We start from the raw sequence: 16666 nt of genomic DNA, 5'->3' as shown, positions 1-16666 counted from the left end.
TCTTAAGCGCCTCCTGGCGCCGAAAAGCAAGGGGGGCGGTGTCCTGGCGTCAAGGCTGCTGGGAGTTGGAGTCTTCCAACCCCGACCGGCGGAGCCAAGCCCGGCCAGTCAGGGCGTGCAAGCAGGCACGGCAGAGCTGAGCCCGGCCGCCTACGCGAGAGCAGGAAACCACGGAGACGCCTTGGCGGAGTAAGGTAGGCTCGGCCGGCTTCCAAACCCCTTTCAAAATGCCACCAGGTCCTCGGCAGCAGGCAGAGTCTTAAGCGCCTCCTGGCGCTGAAAAGCGAGGGGGGCGGTGTCCTGGCGTCAAGGCTGCTGGGAGTTGAAGTCTTCCAACCCCGACCGGCGGAGCCAAGCCCGGCCAGTCAGGGCGTGCAAGCAGGCACGGCGGAGCTGAGCCCGGCCGCCTACACGGGAGCAGGAAACCACGGAGACGCTTCGGCGGAGCAAGGTAGGCTCGGCCGGCGTCCAAACCCCTTTGAAAGCGAAGTTCCGCCTCCGGGACGGAATTTCCGGCCCGAGTGCGGACGTAAAGTTAGTAGTCTTAAATCTATTCTGTGAATACCGAAAGTAGTATGTTCATTCTGTGAATCCCGAAAGTAGTAAGTTCACTCTTTGAATCCCGAAAGTAGTAAGTGCATTCTGTGAATACCAAATAGTAGTAAGTTTAGGATTTAGCCATAAGTTCATTCTGTGAATCGGGCCCAATGTATCTAAAGAAATTGCTGTAACATTTTATAATTGTTTATTTATTGCAAAACACACAATTTCGTTTTTGAGGCCTTTTTTTTATTCCTATTGAATGTGAATTCTAATTTTATCTTTTAAGCATTGGCAGCTTGTACATGTGCTTAGTTGCTTACTCTATCAATTTAATAGTAACATGTAGTTGTTTAGCATATCATATGGTTCATTTCTGGATTTTTATTTAATTTTTATTTAATATTAATTAAATGATAATTTGCATAACAGACTGATGACAGCAAGAAAAAACACAAATAAACACATTGAGCTCATTCCAGACATATAGAGAAGGGGGTCATATACTCAGAACACACAATACAGTGCGCTTAAGGCTAGCCATTCATTCACAAAGAGCGCAATCGCTATTTACTCACAGAAGTACCAATGTGAACCCACAAACCACTTAGACATTTAAACACACGATTAATACACAGATCAACACTTAGGACAGAAACAAAGGACAGCCTACAGACTGTACTTAAACCAAACTATTTGTAAATACTAGTTGTAAGTCATATCTACAAGGAGAGCTTCTCAATAGTATTCCAAAAGACTTCACAAAACAGCCCAACAGACTGTTTTATTTTCAAGAAGCCAAAATACATTCAATTCACTAGCTTTGGCTGGGAGATCACCAAAAAATCGCTCTGCATATCTCCATTTTTAAAAGTACGCAGATTAGGATCCTTGTTTGTTTTATGTTCATATTTGAATTCCAATGGGTACAGAATCACCAAGGAAGAAATATGTTTTTATACCTAAACCTATTTAGGTATTCCCTCTAGGGGAGCCGGCTAATTCACTTCACATCTCACTATGGTACCTCCAAAAAGCAACACATTCTTCGATGTGTGCTTGAAACAGGCATGCCAAAAATATTGCACCATATGCAAATATTATACGCAAAGTAGCACTTAAAGTACGCTTGTACGTTGTGGCGTTCAAATCTTTTACAAAGTAGAGAAAAGTCTCCTCATTACCTACCTAGACAAATTGCAATTCATATATCAATCACGTACAAATCAGAGGAGCTACGCGGGCATCCAAGATGGTCGCGTGAGCAGAGGGCTCCCGAGACCCGTGCCGCCCTTCTGCGAATATCCTTATCATGTCCTTATTTTGAACATGGGCCTTTGAAGACGAACTCTCGTGGACCTCAACATCCTTTTCAAATTTTAATTTGGGCGTCGGGAGCTGTTTTTAAATCGATTTCCATTTTTCCGGCCTGCCCCGGGTGCTATGTTGTTTCACTGGCCGGGGAGTAGTTGAACAACAACGGCTGGAGGGATCCTCCCCGGTCGGCCTCATCCCCACTTTCGGTTTCGCTTTTCATGAAGAGCTCCGAGTTGCTGATACTCTCTGAGACCTATTCCGGACTTGGCGCGGCTTTGCCTTGCTGTTGGCCTCTGCCTCTCCTGAGGGTTTTGTCCCCCCTGCTCTGCTGCCGTTTGCTCATCTTTTGGCTCATTTCTTGTCTTTACTGGCCCCACCAGGTTCGGCCATTTTCACCAGGTCTAAGGGGCCCCTTCGGGGCACTGCTTCCAATATGGCCACCAAACCAGAGCTGGAGAAGCGCAAGACAAAGACGCCGGTCCGCGGGGGACATACCCAGACTAAAGTCATGGATAGATACACCCAACCGATGGGAACCCCCGGTGGTACCGGTCGCATTCTTGACGACCCCAGGGCTGACCCGACCGTGCCTGCGGATGTCTCTCTTCGAGAAGTCATGACTGCCATTACCAGCATGCAGGCCTCTATGGGACAGCAATATGAGGCTCTTGCGTCTAAAATCGACACTGTGGCGGTGGATGTCATGCTGATTAGAGCGGATATGGCCAAAACTAATGAGAGAGTGAAGGAGTTAGACTTAAAGACCTCCAGCCTGATCGCTGATGTCACGGATGTACAGACTGAGATCGGCAACCTGAGATCGTCGCACGACTCGATGGCCCGTCGACTCGAGGAACATGACAACAGGGCCATGCGCAATAACGTGCGCATCATTGGCGTGCCGGAAAATCCCGATAACTCTGCTGTCGATCTCCTGGTGGAGGACCTGGTCCTGAATCATCTAGCTCCGGCCAGATTCAGCAAGTTCTTTGCTGTTGAACGTGCATACCATTTCCTGGGCGGGAAGGTGAAGCTTGGTGCCCCCCCGAGACCGATTGTTGCTAGGCTCTTCCATTTTCGGGATAGAAACGCTATTCTCCAAGCATCTCGGGAACATGGCCCCTTGAAGTTTGACAATAACACCGTGAACTTTTATCCGGACTTTACTCCTCAGGTTCAGCGACAGCGACAGGGGTTTCCGGGGTGAAGAAACGTCTACGAGACCTGGGCCTCAAGTATGCTATGCTGTTTCTGGCTCGACTCCGGATCGAACATGGGGAACGAACCTTCTTCTTTGACCGTCCGGACAGTGTCAGTGACTGGCTTGATTCTTTGCCGAAAAGGGATGATCGGTCTGAGCACCCCGGTGGAGCCGAGGGGGGCGCGTCGGATCAAGAGTGACATTATGATTCCCGACGTCTGTTCTTTATCGTTTTTCGCCTGAGTTTTGCTATTTGCTCTTTTATTATTGTTTTTAATGGGCCCAGGGGTGGCGTGGGTGTAGGGGACTTTTCCTCCTCCTGGGGTTCTTTGTGTAGACTAGTTTAATGATTGGGCAACAGGCAAACTGCAAGTTGGGGTGGTTTCCAGTTCGTATGCAGGGGTGCAGGGTGGGGGGTGTTGTAACGGACTTTTGTTGGGGGGTGGGGGATGGGTGTGTTTGTTCCTTTGTTTCCTTCACAAGGCACCGTATTATCTGCTTAACTCCTTCTCCTGCGGGACTTAGTGGGGGTGGGGCGTTGGTTCCTTCTTGGGATGGGGGGTAGTGAGTTGAGACTACTATCCTGGAATGTCAATGGTTTGGGAGACAGGATAAAACGAGGGGTGGTGCTGCAGTTCCTTCGACGACACTCCCCTGATATTGTCCTACTGCAAGAAACGCACTTAATTGGGAATGCTAGCCAGGCGTTGAATAGACGTGGGTATTGATTGGTCGCACATGCCGGATTTACCTCTGGCTCCAGAGGGGTGGGGGTTCTGATAAGATCCTCTCTTCCCCTCGAAATCGACAATGTAATGCTTGATGATAGGGGTCGCTATGCTGCGCTTTCTGGGAGATGGGAGGGTAAGACGCTTTCTGTAGTCTCCGCATATGTCCCTCCAGGCCTACAGGCCTCTACCTTCGCTGCCTTGGGGGGGCTTCTCCTGGGGCTGCCTGAAGGTTTTCTGATTCTTGGCGGGGACTTTAACTCTGTGGTTTCTGGCACTTCTGATCGCTACCCCCCCCGGGACTTGCCTAGGTCCCAAATGTGGCTCACTGAACTGATTGAAACCTTTGGGTTAACGGATGGTTGGAGACTCATGCATCCTACGCAGTTACAATATACGTTCCATTCCGGGGCTCATGGTAGCCTTTCCAGGCTTGATTATTTCCTTATGCCTGCATCGCAATCATCCTCCATTAGGGAGATCCGCCATCTTCCCAGGGGCATCTCTGATCATTCCCCCCTTTGGTGTAGTGTTGAGGCTGGGGTGGGTACTGCAGGTAAAGTTGCTCCTATTAATCCGTGGTATCTTCGGAATCCTGCGACCCGCTCCGCCTTGGTGAAGGCTATTGACTGTTACTTTACTGAAAATGTGGGGTCTGTTTCTTCCTCTATCTCATTGTGGGAGGCGTTCAAGACTGTGGTTCGTGGGCATTCATTGTCATTGATTGCTGCTGTTAAAAAGGCTAAATGTGAAGAACTTGCACGCATCGAATCTGAAATTACTGTGCTTGAGAACGATCTCGATGGTGATGTCTCCCCTGCTATATTGCACTCCCTTAGCTTGAAACAGGCAGACTATAGAGCCCTTGTGACTGACGCTGCGAAAGTCATGAATAGAGAGCAACAAGGTAGAATTTATGATGTGGGTGACAAAGCGGGTAAGTTGACTGCATGGTTGGATAAGAAAGAGAGGATGAATCGGGTCATGCCTGTGATTGAGAAGTTGACTGGTGAGTGCGTTGCTGAACCGGTGGGTATTGTTGGGTGTTTTGTGGACCACTTCCAGATGGTGTATGCCTCGGTCAGTGACAGGGATGAACGTGACTCTCAGTTATTGCTGCGCGATATTGCCTTACCCTGCCTCTCTGATGAGGATAGGGCCTTAATGGATGCTCCTATCACGGTGGACGAGGTCGCAGTCTCCATCCGTGCCCTCCGGTCGGGTAAGGCCATGGGCCCCAACGGCTTGCCCATTGAGCTCTATAAGCTGCGGCCGGACAAAATGGCGCCTCACTTAAGGAACATGTTCCTTGAGGCCCTTGAGTCTGGTGTCCTCCCCGCCGATCAGCGTCTGGCCACTATAGTTGTGATTCACAAGAAGGGTAAACCACGTGCTCGTTGTGCCTCATATAGGCCTATTTCGTTGCTTAACGCCGAGCCCAAAATACTTGCTAAATTGTTGGCCACTCGTTTGATAAGGGTGATTGGTGATTTGATTCATCCGGACCAATCCGGTTTTATTCCGCACCGGAACACCGCCCTTAACCTCCGGAGGCTCCATGGAGTCCTCGCGAGAGCTGGGACTCTGACTGAGCCGGCCATTTTGGCGTCCCTTGATGCCACTATGGCTTTCGACACCATCGAATGGCCGTACCTTTGGGCTACTCTCGCTAAGTTTGGGTTCGGTCCGACATTCATCGCCTGGGTCAAGCTTCTGTACGAGAGGCCGCTGGCCCAGGTGGTTGTTAACGGGAGGGTCTCTGGCACTTTCACGCTTGGCCGAGGTACCAGGCAGGGCTGTCCATTGTCCCCATTGCTTTTTGCCCTTGCTTTGGAACCGTTAGCTGAATGGCTTCGCTGGGAGCCCTCGTTGAAGGGCATCCGGTGGACTCCTGACTTTGAGGACCGAATTTCGCTATATGCGGATGATATCCTCCTCTACCTCACGTCCCCTCGGAAGTCCCTTAATGTGCTCTTTGATGTCCTTACCTCCTTCGGGAAGAACTCGGGCATTGTCATCAATTGGAACAAGCCCTGTGTTTATGTTTTGGCTGGAGAGCTTCCTCCGTTGCCCAGTAGATTCCCGATCCAGTTAGCTACGTCCGGCTTTAAATATTTGGGTATTTACATTTCCTTGGATCCCGCCGTTCGATACGACCGTAACCTTCGAGCCCCCCTTCAGCGGCTTAGCTTGATGTTGTTCGATGGCGCCGGCTCCGTCTGTCACCCTTGGGACGTGCGGATCTCTTCAAGATGATGTCGCTACCTCGATTTTTATATGCCCTCCAGAATTCCTATGATCCTATTCCCCCTGGCTATTTTCGAGAAGTGGAGAGCCTTCAGAGGCAGCTGATTTGGGATGGGCGTGCGCGCATTGCCCTCTCCAAACTCACTTTTCCATGGTACGATGGCGGTATTGCCCTCTCGGACATCAGACGCTATTACTGGGCCTCTCAGCTGAGTGCTATTAACCACGCCACCTATGCCCCCGGTTTGACGCCAGCCTTTGCAATGGATAAGTGTCTTCTGCCTGGTGGAAATTTCAACAGGGCGCTGTACTCTAAAGAACCCTATCAGACTCTGGCCGGACCCACTAAAATTGCGGTGCGAGTGTGGCGTGATGCAAATGCTGCTCTGGGTTGGAGGGATAGATTGACTCGTGCAACTCCGTTGTATGACTCGGATGGTTTGGGCAATTTGTGGAGGTCGAAAGGTTTTGTTCAATGGGACATGATAGGTATAAGCAAGATTGATGATCTTTGATCCAAAGGGAATGTTAAGACTTTTGAGGCGCTTCAGATTGAATATGAGCTTGACGATCGGGAATTTTTTCGGTATGTCCAGGTACGGCATGCCTTGTTGTCTGTCTTCCCCAAGGGGACGGAGATCCCCGAGTCCTCGCCTCTGGAGAACCGTATCCTTGATGGCTACGTACCTGACAGCACAATTTCGCTGATTTATAAAAAGCTCATTAACAATAGAGTCGACTTGCTTGTGCGCCTTAGGGCCTTGTGGACTGCTGATGGGTTGGAGCTGGACGATGAGGACTGGCAAATGGCCGTGTCCTCCCCTAAGGAGGTGGCCATCCCTGCTCACATTCGGTTCGTCCAGCTCAAGATCCTACATCGAGTGTATGTCACTGGTCCAAGTCTGGTACGTATGGGGCACTCGGTGGATGGTCTGTGTAAACGTGGATGTGGTATGAGTGGCACCTTCCTTCATATACTGTGGGAATGCCCTGAGGTGGCTAGGTTCTGGTCCCGAGTGCATACCACCATGGAGAGGGTTACGGGGGTCGCACTCCTGCCTGAAGCCAGACGCTGTCTCCTCAATGTATGGGAACCAAATGATTATAATACTGCATAGATCTGTTGGGCAACCCTCGGTAACATGATTGCGAAAAGGGACATTGCACAATTATGGGGTTCCCACAGAATGCCCACTGTATCTGCATGGAAGGAAAATATGGACTGGTGCATGTTCAGAGAAAAGACGGTGTACTTGTCCCAGGGCAGACCTAAGAAGTGGAACAGAATTTGGTCTCAATGGAATGCCTATCGTGGGAATATATGTACTCCCCCTCTCGATTTTGCCCTTAATATCCCATTGTCTCCCTAAATGACATTCCTGATTCTCGCACTTTAAATGTATGTATTCAATGGTTTCCTTGCTGCCCCCCGCCCAATTTTGGAATTGATGACTATAATCCTTTATGCATAACAACTGAGATTGCTCCCTGCTCCTAACTGCTTCCCGACAATGACTCTTGCCTTGTGAAGTGTATTATGCTGTCTGTTATGTTTTAATTTCAATAAAAACTTTAAAAAAAAAAAAAATATCACGTATAAATCCCAAATTGGCCAATACAAATTCCAAAGCCACAGCAAGCGTCGCAAAACGACCTTACCAATCCCAGGCATCAAACCAACAGCAAGTATTGCATCAAAACAACGCTTACCAATCACTTGGGGGCCGATTCTGATCCTGGAAAATGCGCTCCGAATATGTGTACGGAGCGTATTTCCCGTACGAATCGTACCCTGCAACGTCCCTCACACGTACAGTCAAGTACGATCCTAACCCAAAGCACATCCCGTACGATTCATACCAATCTCCGTACGAAACAAAAATACACACGTTTTACATCCGGTTCACGCTGTACGCGACGTCCGTACGTAAACAGGCAGCAGTTTCCGTCCCAGCAAGTAGGATTCGTCTATTCGACACTCCGTACGACCCTTTTTCGACGGGACTTGAAAACAGCCGTAAAACCAGAGTCCAGCTCAAACCGCACCCTGGTACGCGACATACACGCCATGAACCCCATTGTCCGTGTCATCCCAGTCCTGTACGCCTACGACCTGGTGCACAGAAACCGTCGACGGTGCAGACGGTGAGTACAACGTACCGCAACAACGGAAGTGGACATGTACGGTGCGTCACACGCTCGCGTATATCACCATTGCAATAGTGATACGAGCTGCACACACGGCAGGAATGTTGGGGTACGGTGTGTCACACGCACGTGTATATCACCATTGCAATAGTGATACGAGCCGCACACACGGCAGTAATGTTGGGGTACGGTACGTCACACGCACGTGTATATCACCATTGCAATAGTGATACGAGCCGCACGCACGCCATGAATGTTGTGGTACGGTGCATCATATGCTTGCTTATATCACCATTGCAATAGTGATACGAGCCGCACGCACTTCACGAATGTTGTGGTACGGTGCGTCATACGCTCGCGTATATCACCATTGCAATAGTGATACGAGCCGCACACACGGCAGGAATGTTGGGGTACAGTGTGTCACATATGAGTAGTGGGTGGATATGACTCCCAGCAGTGCCCAACAGTATAGGGGTGATTGCATATGACTCCCAGCAGTGCCCAACAGTATAGGGGTGGGTGCAGAGGACTCCCAGCGGTGCCCAGACATAGGAGGGGTGGGTGCATATGACTCCGAGCAGTGGCCAGACATATGAGGGGTGGGTGCAGAGGACTCCCAGCAGTGCCCAGACATATGAGGGGTGGGTGCGGAGGACTTCCAGCAGTGTCCAACAGGATAGGGGTGGGTGCAGGGGACTCCCAACAGTGCCCAGACGTAGGAGGGGTGGGTGCATATGACTCCCAGCAATGGCCAGACATATGAGGGGTGGGTGCAGAGGACTCCCAGCAGTGCCCAGACATATGAGGGGTGGGTGCAGAGGGCTCCCAGCAGTGCCCAGACATAGGAGGGGTGGGTGCAGAGGACTCCCAGCAGTGCCCAACAGTATAGGGGTGGGTGCATATGACTTCCAGCAGTGCCCAACAGTATAGGGATGGGTGCAGAGGACTCCCAGCAGTGCCCAGACATAAGAGGGGTGGGTGCAGAGGACTCCCAGCAGTGCCCAGACATATGAGGGGTGGGTGCAGAGGACTCCCAGCAGTGTCCAACAGTATAGGGGTGGGTGCATATGACTCCCAGCAGTGTACAAAAGTATAGGGGTGGGTGCAAATGACTCCCAGCAGTGTCCAACAGTATAGGGGTGGGTGCAGATGACTCCCATCAGTCCCCAGACATATGAGGGGTGGGTGCAGAGGACTCCCAGCAGTGCCCAGACATATGAGGGGTGGGTGCAGAGGACTCCCAACAGTGTCCAACAGTATAGGGGTGGGTGCATATGACTCCCAGCAGTGTCCAACAGTATAGGGGTGGGTGCAGAGGACTCCCAGCAGTGTACAACAGTATAGGGTGGGTGCAGAGGACTCCCAGCAGTGTCCAACAGTATAGGGGTGGGTGCAGTGGACTCCCAGCAGTGGCCAGACATAAGAGGGGTAGGTGCAGAGGACTCCCAGCAGTGCCCAGACATATGAGGGGTGGGTGCAGAGGACTCCCAGCAGTGCCCAGACATAAGAGGGGTGGGTGCAGAGGACTCCCAGCAGTGGCCAGACATAGGAGGGGTGGTTGCATATGACTCCCAGCAGTGCCCAACAGTATAGGGGTGGGTGCAGAGGACTCCCAGCGGTGCCCAGACATAGGAGGGGTGGGTGCATATGACTCCCAGCAGTGGCCAGACATATGAGGGGTGGGTGCAGAGGACTCCCAGCAGTGCCCAGACATATGAGGGGTGGGTGCGGAGGACTTCCAGCAGTGTCCAACAGGATAGGGGTGGGTGCAGGGGACTCCCAGCAGTGCCCAGACGTAGGAGGGGTGGGTGCATATGACTCCCAGCAATGGCCAGACATATGAGGGGTGGGTGCAGAGGACTCCCAGCAGTGCCCAGACATATGAGGGGTGGGTGCAGAGGGCTCCCAGCAGTGCCCAGACATAGGAGGGGTGGGTGCAGAGGACTCCCAGCAGTGCCCAACAGTATAGGGGTGGGTGCATATGACTTCCAGCAGTGTCCAACAGTATAGGGGTGGGTGCAGAGGACTCCCAGCAGTGCCCAGACATAAGAGGGGTGGGTGCAGAGGACTCCCAGCAGTGCCCAGACATATGAGGGGTGGGTGCAGAGGACTCCCAGCAGTGTCCAACAGTATAGGGGTGGGTGCATATGACTCCCAGCAGTGTACAAAAGTATAGGGGTGGGTGCAAATGACTCCCAGCAGTGTCCAACAGTATAGGGGTGGGTGCAGATGACTCCCATCAGTCCCCAGACATATGAGGGGTGGGTGCAGAGGACTCCCAGCAGTGCCCAGACATATGAGGGGTGGGTGCAGAGGACTCCCAACAGTGTCCAACAGTATAGGGGTGGGTGCATATGACTCCCAGCAGTGTCCAACAGTATAGGGGTGGGTGCAGAGGACTCCCAGCAGTGTACAACAGTATAGGGGTGGGTGCAGAGGACTCCCAGCAGTGTCCAACAGTATAGGGGTGGGTGCAGCGGACTCCCAGCAGTGGCCAGACATAAGAGGGGTGGGTGCAGAGGACTCCCAGCAGTGCCCAGACATATGAGGGGTGGTGCAGAGGACTCCCAGCAGTGCCCAGACATAAGAGGGGTGGGTGCAGAGGACTCCCAGCAGTGGCCAGACATATGAGGGGTGGGTTTAGAGGACTCCCAGCAGTGTCCAATAGTATAGGGGTGGGTGCATATGACTCCCAGCAGTGTCCAACAGTATAGGGGTCGGTGCATATGACTCATAGCAGTGGCCAGACATAAGAGGGGTAGGTGCAGAGGACTCCCAGCAGTGCTCAGTTATAGGGTGGGGGCATTATCATCATCAATCCACAAATACATGGTGGTATGTTAACATCCCTAACGTAAGAGTTTACTGATAGGGCCATAGCAACACATCACTTACAGCAGTGTCCCACTCCTCGGTGGATGGATTTCTGTTACATACTGCATGACACACCACATGTGGGTGTGATGTCACATCCCACATGGATATCCACCCATGGATGTTTCAGGCAACCTACATACCCTACCATCATGACACAATAGTTTATAGTCATGTAACAGCCCAACAAACTAAGAGAGTGAAAGGGAACACACACACTGTCATGTACATCCCTGGGCTGATATGAATGTCCAGCTGGTGGTCACACCACCAGCATGTACTCTCTCATGGAAGGAATAGGCTAGAAACCCATTAGATACAATGCACAACATTGTGAGTCATGTGCACAAATACCCTGCAGAACAATTTCCTACATAGGGGTAGGCTGGGATTACACACCTGTATAGTGGGTAAAACGGTGAATGAGCCCATGAAGGCATTAGTACACACTCAAAACACAAGTACAGTGAGTTGCATGGATGGCACAAACGAAGGAGCAGTAGTCATCTGTGAGCAGGCATGGCCATTGCTGAAGGGAACCATCAAGTAAATAGGAAATCTACACACATATATGCACAACAATTGTGCAAATGTAGGTACTGAAGATCTCAGGTGTCACAGAAGAATGAACACTCCTTGGGACAATGTCTGTAGCCAAACTGGACACACACAACCAATGATAACTTGCTGAGACATTGTGATTACACATACATACCATGGTCCACCTCATTAACATCATAAAATAGACATCTGTCTGAACCCCATAACATTACCATGACACCAACTCCTAGGCCCTCAGCACCTAAAGCAAGTACTTGAAATGCAATAGTTCAGAAGGAAAAATAAAATGCTTTATTCAGCTACAAAGTACACTTTTTTGAAAAATGAGTCCAGGCTCCAAGAAGGCCAATGGCCAGTCCACATAAAAGTTTGTGTTGAGGACGTTGGGGAGGTTGTCGACCCCAAACTTGCCTGCACAGAATGGAGCTAAAGGGTTGTGGACCCGTATGGGGCATCATCTGGCTCAGGGACTGGCACCGCAGGGACAGGAGAGGGAAGGGTAGGTGTTGTGGGTGCAGGGGGGGAGGAATCCTCCTCATTGGCTTGTGCAGCGCCAAAGGTGGAAAAAAATTCAGCGCTGCATACTGCTGCCAGTTCCGCCAGACCACCACCTGCACCCGGGGACACAATGGGAGTGGAGGCAGAGGGTTCTGAGTCTTGCGGCTGGTGTCTGTGGCTGCGTGACTGCCTGTCTGTCCTCAGTCCCTGTGGGTGTGCCTGTATCCCCCTGAGATTGCGTGGCTGCAGATCTGCGCTGAGACTTTCGTGGTGGTGTGGTGGTTGTGTCTGTTGATGTTTGAGATCTTGTGCGTTTGCGTGTGCTCTGGACAGGCATGGGAGAGGTGGGTGTGGATGGGTCTTAAGGAGGGGGGGGGCAGACCACTGCTGGAGGGCAACTGCTGCCGTCAGTGACGAGTCCATGGACGCTAGAATCCGACATTGGTCAGACATCGTAGCCCTCCATGAATGACAACAACTGTGTCAGGATACTAGTGTGGCCATGGAGGACAGTCAGCATTGGTCATGAATCTGCCGGAGTAGGTCCACAGACTCAGCACTGAGGGCAGCAGGGGAGACAGGGGCAGGGGCTGCAGTGCCAGGGACGAAGGAGACATGGGGGGCAGCACGGACAGAAGGGACACTAGCAACTGGGAGGCCGGAGATGGGTCTGGAGGAGGCGGGGACAGACACAGATATGGAAGTTGGTGTCGCCGCATATTCCCCCTCTTCCTGGGAGTCAAGCCGATCCGTCCACATGGTAGGTGGTGGTGCCTTCCAAAGGTCCGGCCGGCTGACTCTGTGGTGGCACTTCTGCTGGGTCCCTCCTCTTGGTCCGTGCTCATGTCTCCTCCTGTGTCTGTTGATGATGCTGTGGGCAAGGAGAAAAAACAAAAATGCATCAGTCACCTGTACACATCTGACACATGAGCACAAAATCTGTAGGTCACACGGCAAATTATGGCAGGCATCATGAGTAACAGCCAGATAGCTCTGCACATATTTGAGAATAGTACTGACCAGTTGGTATAGACACAATGATATTTGGACACAAGGATCCAAAGAACACACCAGGCCACAACTTGAATGAGAATTACACGGAGAAGTTCCTGTTTTGTCACAGGAGAGCATATCTATACCAAGAACTAATGCCACCTCAAGTCGAAAAAGAAATTAACAGTACTGTTGCCCCTCAAGGCAAAGTAACACACCATACTCCCCAAGGTGACACCACACTCAGAGCCCTGTCACTACTTCTGGGGGAAAAATAATGTCAAGAATTGTTGGCTGCTTGGGGCTCACCATACTTCACACATTCAACTTATATTTAATGGGTTCATTCTCCATCTTGTGAAGCAAACACGTATGTGCCTGCATGAAATCTGACTCACAACGAAATGATCACAAAAACACATATACACATCCATTGAAACAGCTGGCACATTTTAACATGAAATACTGTTACAATAAAATGGTGTAGCACATTGGCCATATACATGGTCTAACTGATGTCTTGATGGCTTGGCACTCATTAGTTTGCACATTTGACAACAAAGGAGTCTCAAGATCTCAAGACCACAGTGGGGACATGTATATGGAGATCAAGGCACAACATTGATCACTAACACTGGCCTACTTCAAAAGATGCCTGCTTCGTCAAAAAATTTGGAAATGTATTTTTGTGTGCACTTCCTTGTGAGACAACTATCATGCAGGCACATAAGTATTACCCACACAACTTGTCATATCAACACTTTCTAAACAGAAACACCATTTAACAAGTCTTGTGAGTGCCAAGGTACTTCCATCAATGTGAGACAACTTGAAATATGTGAGTCCTCACAGGGGCATCTAGTAGCTGAACATACAGTTGGTAGCACATAAGACCCACTGGCTGTCATGTGAAGTGGCCCACATGACCCAAATCAGGACAATGCTCAAGCTAATGGGCCTGCAATTGGGAAGAACAAAATCATTGCTGCATCGTGGACACACCCTTATCCCCAGGCAAAATGTCAACACAGTAGTGTGCACAATAAGACAAAACAGCGTTGCACCAGAACTACATACATGTGGCAAAAATGAATTAGGCACACTGATGTCTTGAAACAAATGACATAGGCTGTCAAGCCCCAAATGAAAGCACTGTCCACCATCACAGGGGAAGGGCATGGTGAAACATCGACAAGCCAATTCTCACACACAGGTCACAACTGCCAAGGCCAAATCAGGTAGGCCAATTAGACCTCTCCTGCACAACACCCCCATCCCTCAGTCAATGTGATAGATACAGCTCAAGAAGTGAGAACTCAGAATCGGGGTAACAAAAACTGTGCAGCAACATTTTTAAAGGTAACCCAAGCTCACCTTGTGGGGCTGCCAATACATATTAGTCACAAACAACCAACAGATTGTTGTGAATAGGCACACAGGCACTGCCCAGTGTGAGTATGCACAAGCCAAATTTTGTATCCATGTCCATTGGGAACATGTAGCAGGCACAGGATAAATACCAACTATGGCAGGGACCAATGCCACTGAGGCAGACCCATGCTGAACCTACATAGAATGGGCACAGTGTTGGGTGACACACGTAAATAAGAGGCCAGGGTGTCGCAGGGGACTGTGGTGGGCCCACTGATCCGTGGTTCTGGAATGAGTTGACTGTTACATTAAGAACCATCATGGCACAATGCATATCTCCCAAATAATGTACATCATGTCTGACTACACAACATGGGTCATGCATGCTGCAAGGGTGTGCAGTTGGAAACTCACACTCTTATGTTGAGACGTGTCATCAGTGCAAACAAATGTGGAGCCCTAACACAGTGCACAGGTCATGGCACAGGCAAGGTCCCAAAAACATGTCACAGACCACCCTCCCACATGAAGCGCTAATCAATGTGCATTCTAAATAACTTGCAGCCTAGGTGAGCTTGTGTAAATTTGAATACACACAGACCAGGGGACACATGTGAAGGAGGGGAAGAGATGAAAAAAAGCACCCTCAGAATATGGAGACTAGAAAATACACTGCACATTGAACCTGTCTGACCAGACACCCCAACTGTGGGTGTGTTTGAACGCTTCAGAGCACTTCAAGTAGCAGGTGACACACAACACTACAAACAGCCATGTACCTACCCCCTTCTTGCTGCTGTCTCTCCTGCAACTGTCTATGGAGGTCTGGAAAGACCACTTCCAGGACCCGGAGCATGTGGGGGTTGAGGTGATGGCTTCCACCATGCCGGCGGGGAGGTGACAGCTTCAGCTGACCCGGGCGATACGCCGGGTCCAGCACCGGATGTCCTGCTAACTCTTCTGCACGTTGTGCATCCGCCAGCGACGGCCCCCCACAGACCTGACAGCCCGGACAACGTCCAACCAGATCTCCCCCTTCTCATAGGCAGTTACCTGTCAGGAAGACAAAGTGAAAGTACATCACTACACTGGCTACATGTCCCAGAGACACACACTTGCACAAACATTGATGATGTGAACAGGGCATAGGATGGTGACAGGACTTGCATCATTGTCCATGAGAATTTGGCCTGTGGGCAAAGCCTAATGCACTATATGCCTTTGAAAGGCAACAGATGGCATAAGGGGTGCAACACACTCACTGATCAAGGCACACACTGTACAACACATGCAACTGCAGGGTGTGGGACAGCACGTGACAAGCAATCACATAAACCACTCCATCTAAGAACCCTCAGCAGACCACACATACACACCCTGGCACAGATCACTCGCCAGTCAGTGTCCACTGTGTATACAACCCTCACTTGGCTGCCATAAGGGTGGCAGGGTATGCTCAGACGTGAGTCCCTTGCTCACTTTGCCACTGGATTCAAGCAAGCCGGGCTGAAGACGGCTGGAATGCCAGAAACCGGTCCTCGGAAGCTTGTTTCCGGTCCAGGGAAGGCATGGCTTGGCAGTTCGGGCTGGCCTGTTCCCATGAGGCACAGGGTCAGACTGATTTGCATACAGCCATGTCTGAACTGGGGTGGCAGAGTGGGCTAAAGAACGGTGATGGATCAAACCCAGATCTTTTGACTGGGTGTGAGTGTTTGATTGGTTCTGATGCTCCGTCCATCACCACCCCCTTTTGTACCGCTTTGGCCGCCATAAGTGTGGCAGAGTATGCTCAGACGTGAGTCCCTTGCTCACTTTGCCACTGGATTCAAGCAAGCCGGGCTGAAGACGGCTGGAATGCCAGAAACCGGTCCTCGGAAGCTTGTTTCCGGTCCAGGGAAGGCATGGCTTGGCAGTTCGGGCTGGACTGTTCCCATGAGGCACAGGGTCAGACTGATTTGCATAAAGCCATGTCTGAACTGGGGTGGCAGAGTGGGCTAAAGAACGGTGATGGATCAAACCGAGATCTTTTGACTGGGTGTGAGTGTTTGATTGGTTCTGATGCTCCGTCCATCACCACCCCCTTTTGTACAACTGTGCAAGTCAGGCACACAACACTGCATACTTGTCACATCAGATGGATGGAGCTTCTGCAAACGCCATGCTGCTGTGGTGCAAAACATCACAT

This window comes from Lissotriton helveticus, chromosome 11, assembly GCF_964261635.1.
Source record: "Lissotriton helveticus chromosome 11, aLisHel1.1, whole genome shotgun sequence".
NCBI lineage: Eukaryota > Metazoa > Chordata > Amphibia > Caudata > Salamandridae > Lissotriton > Lissotriton helveticus.
This window is presented reverse-complemented; position numbering follows the sequence as displayed.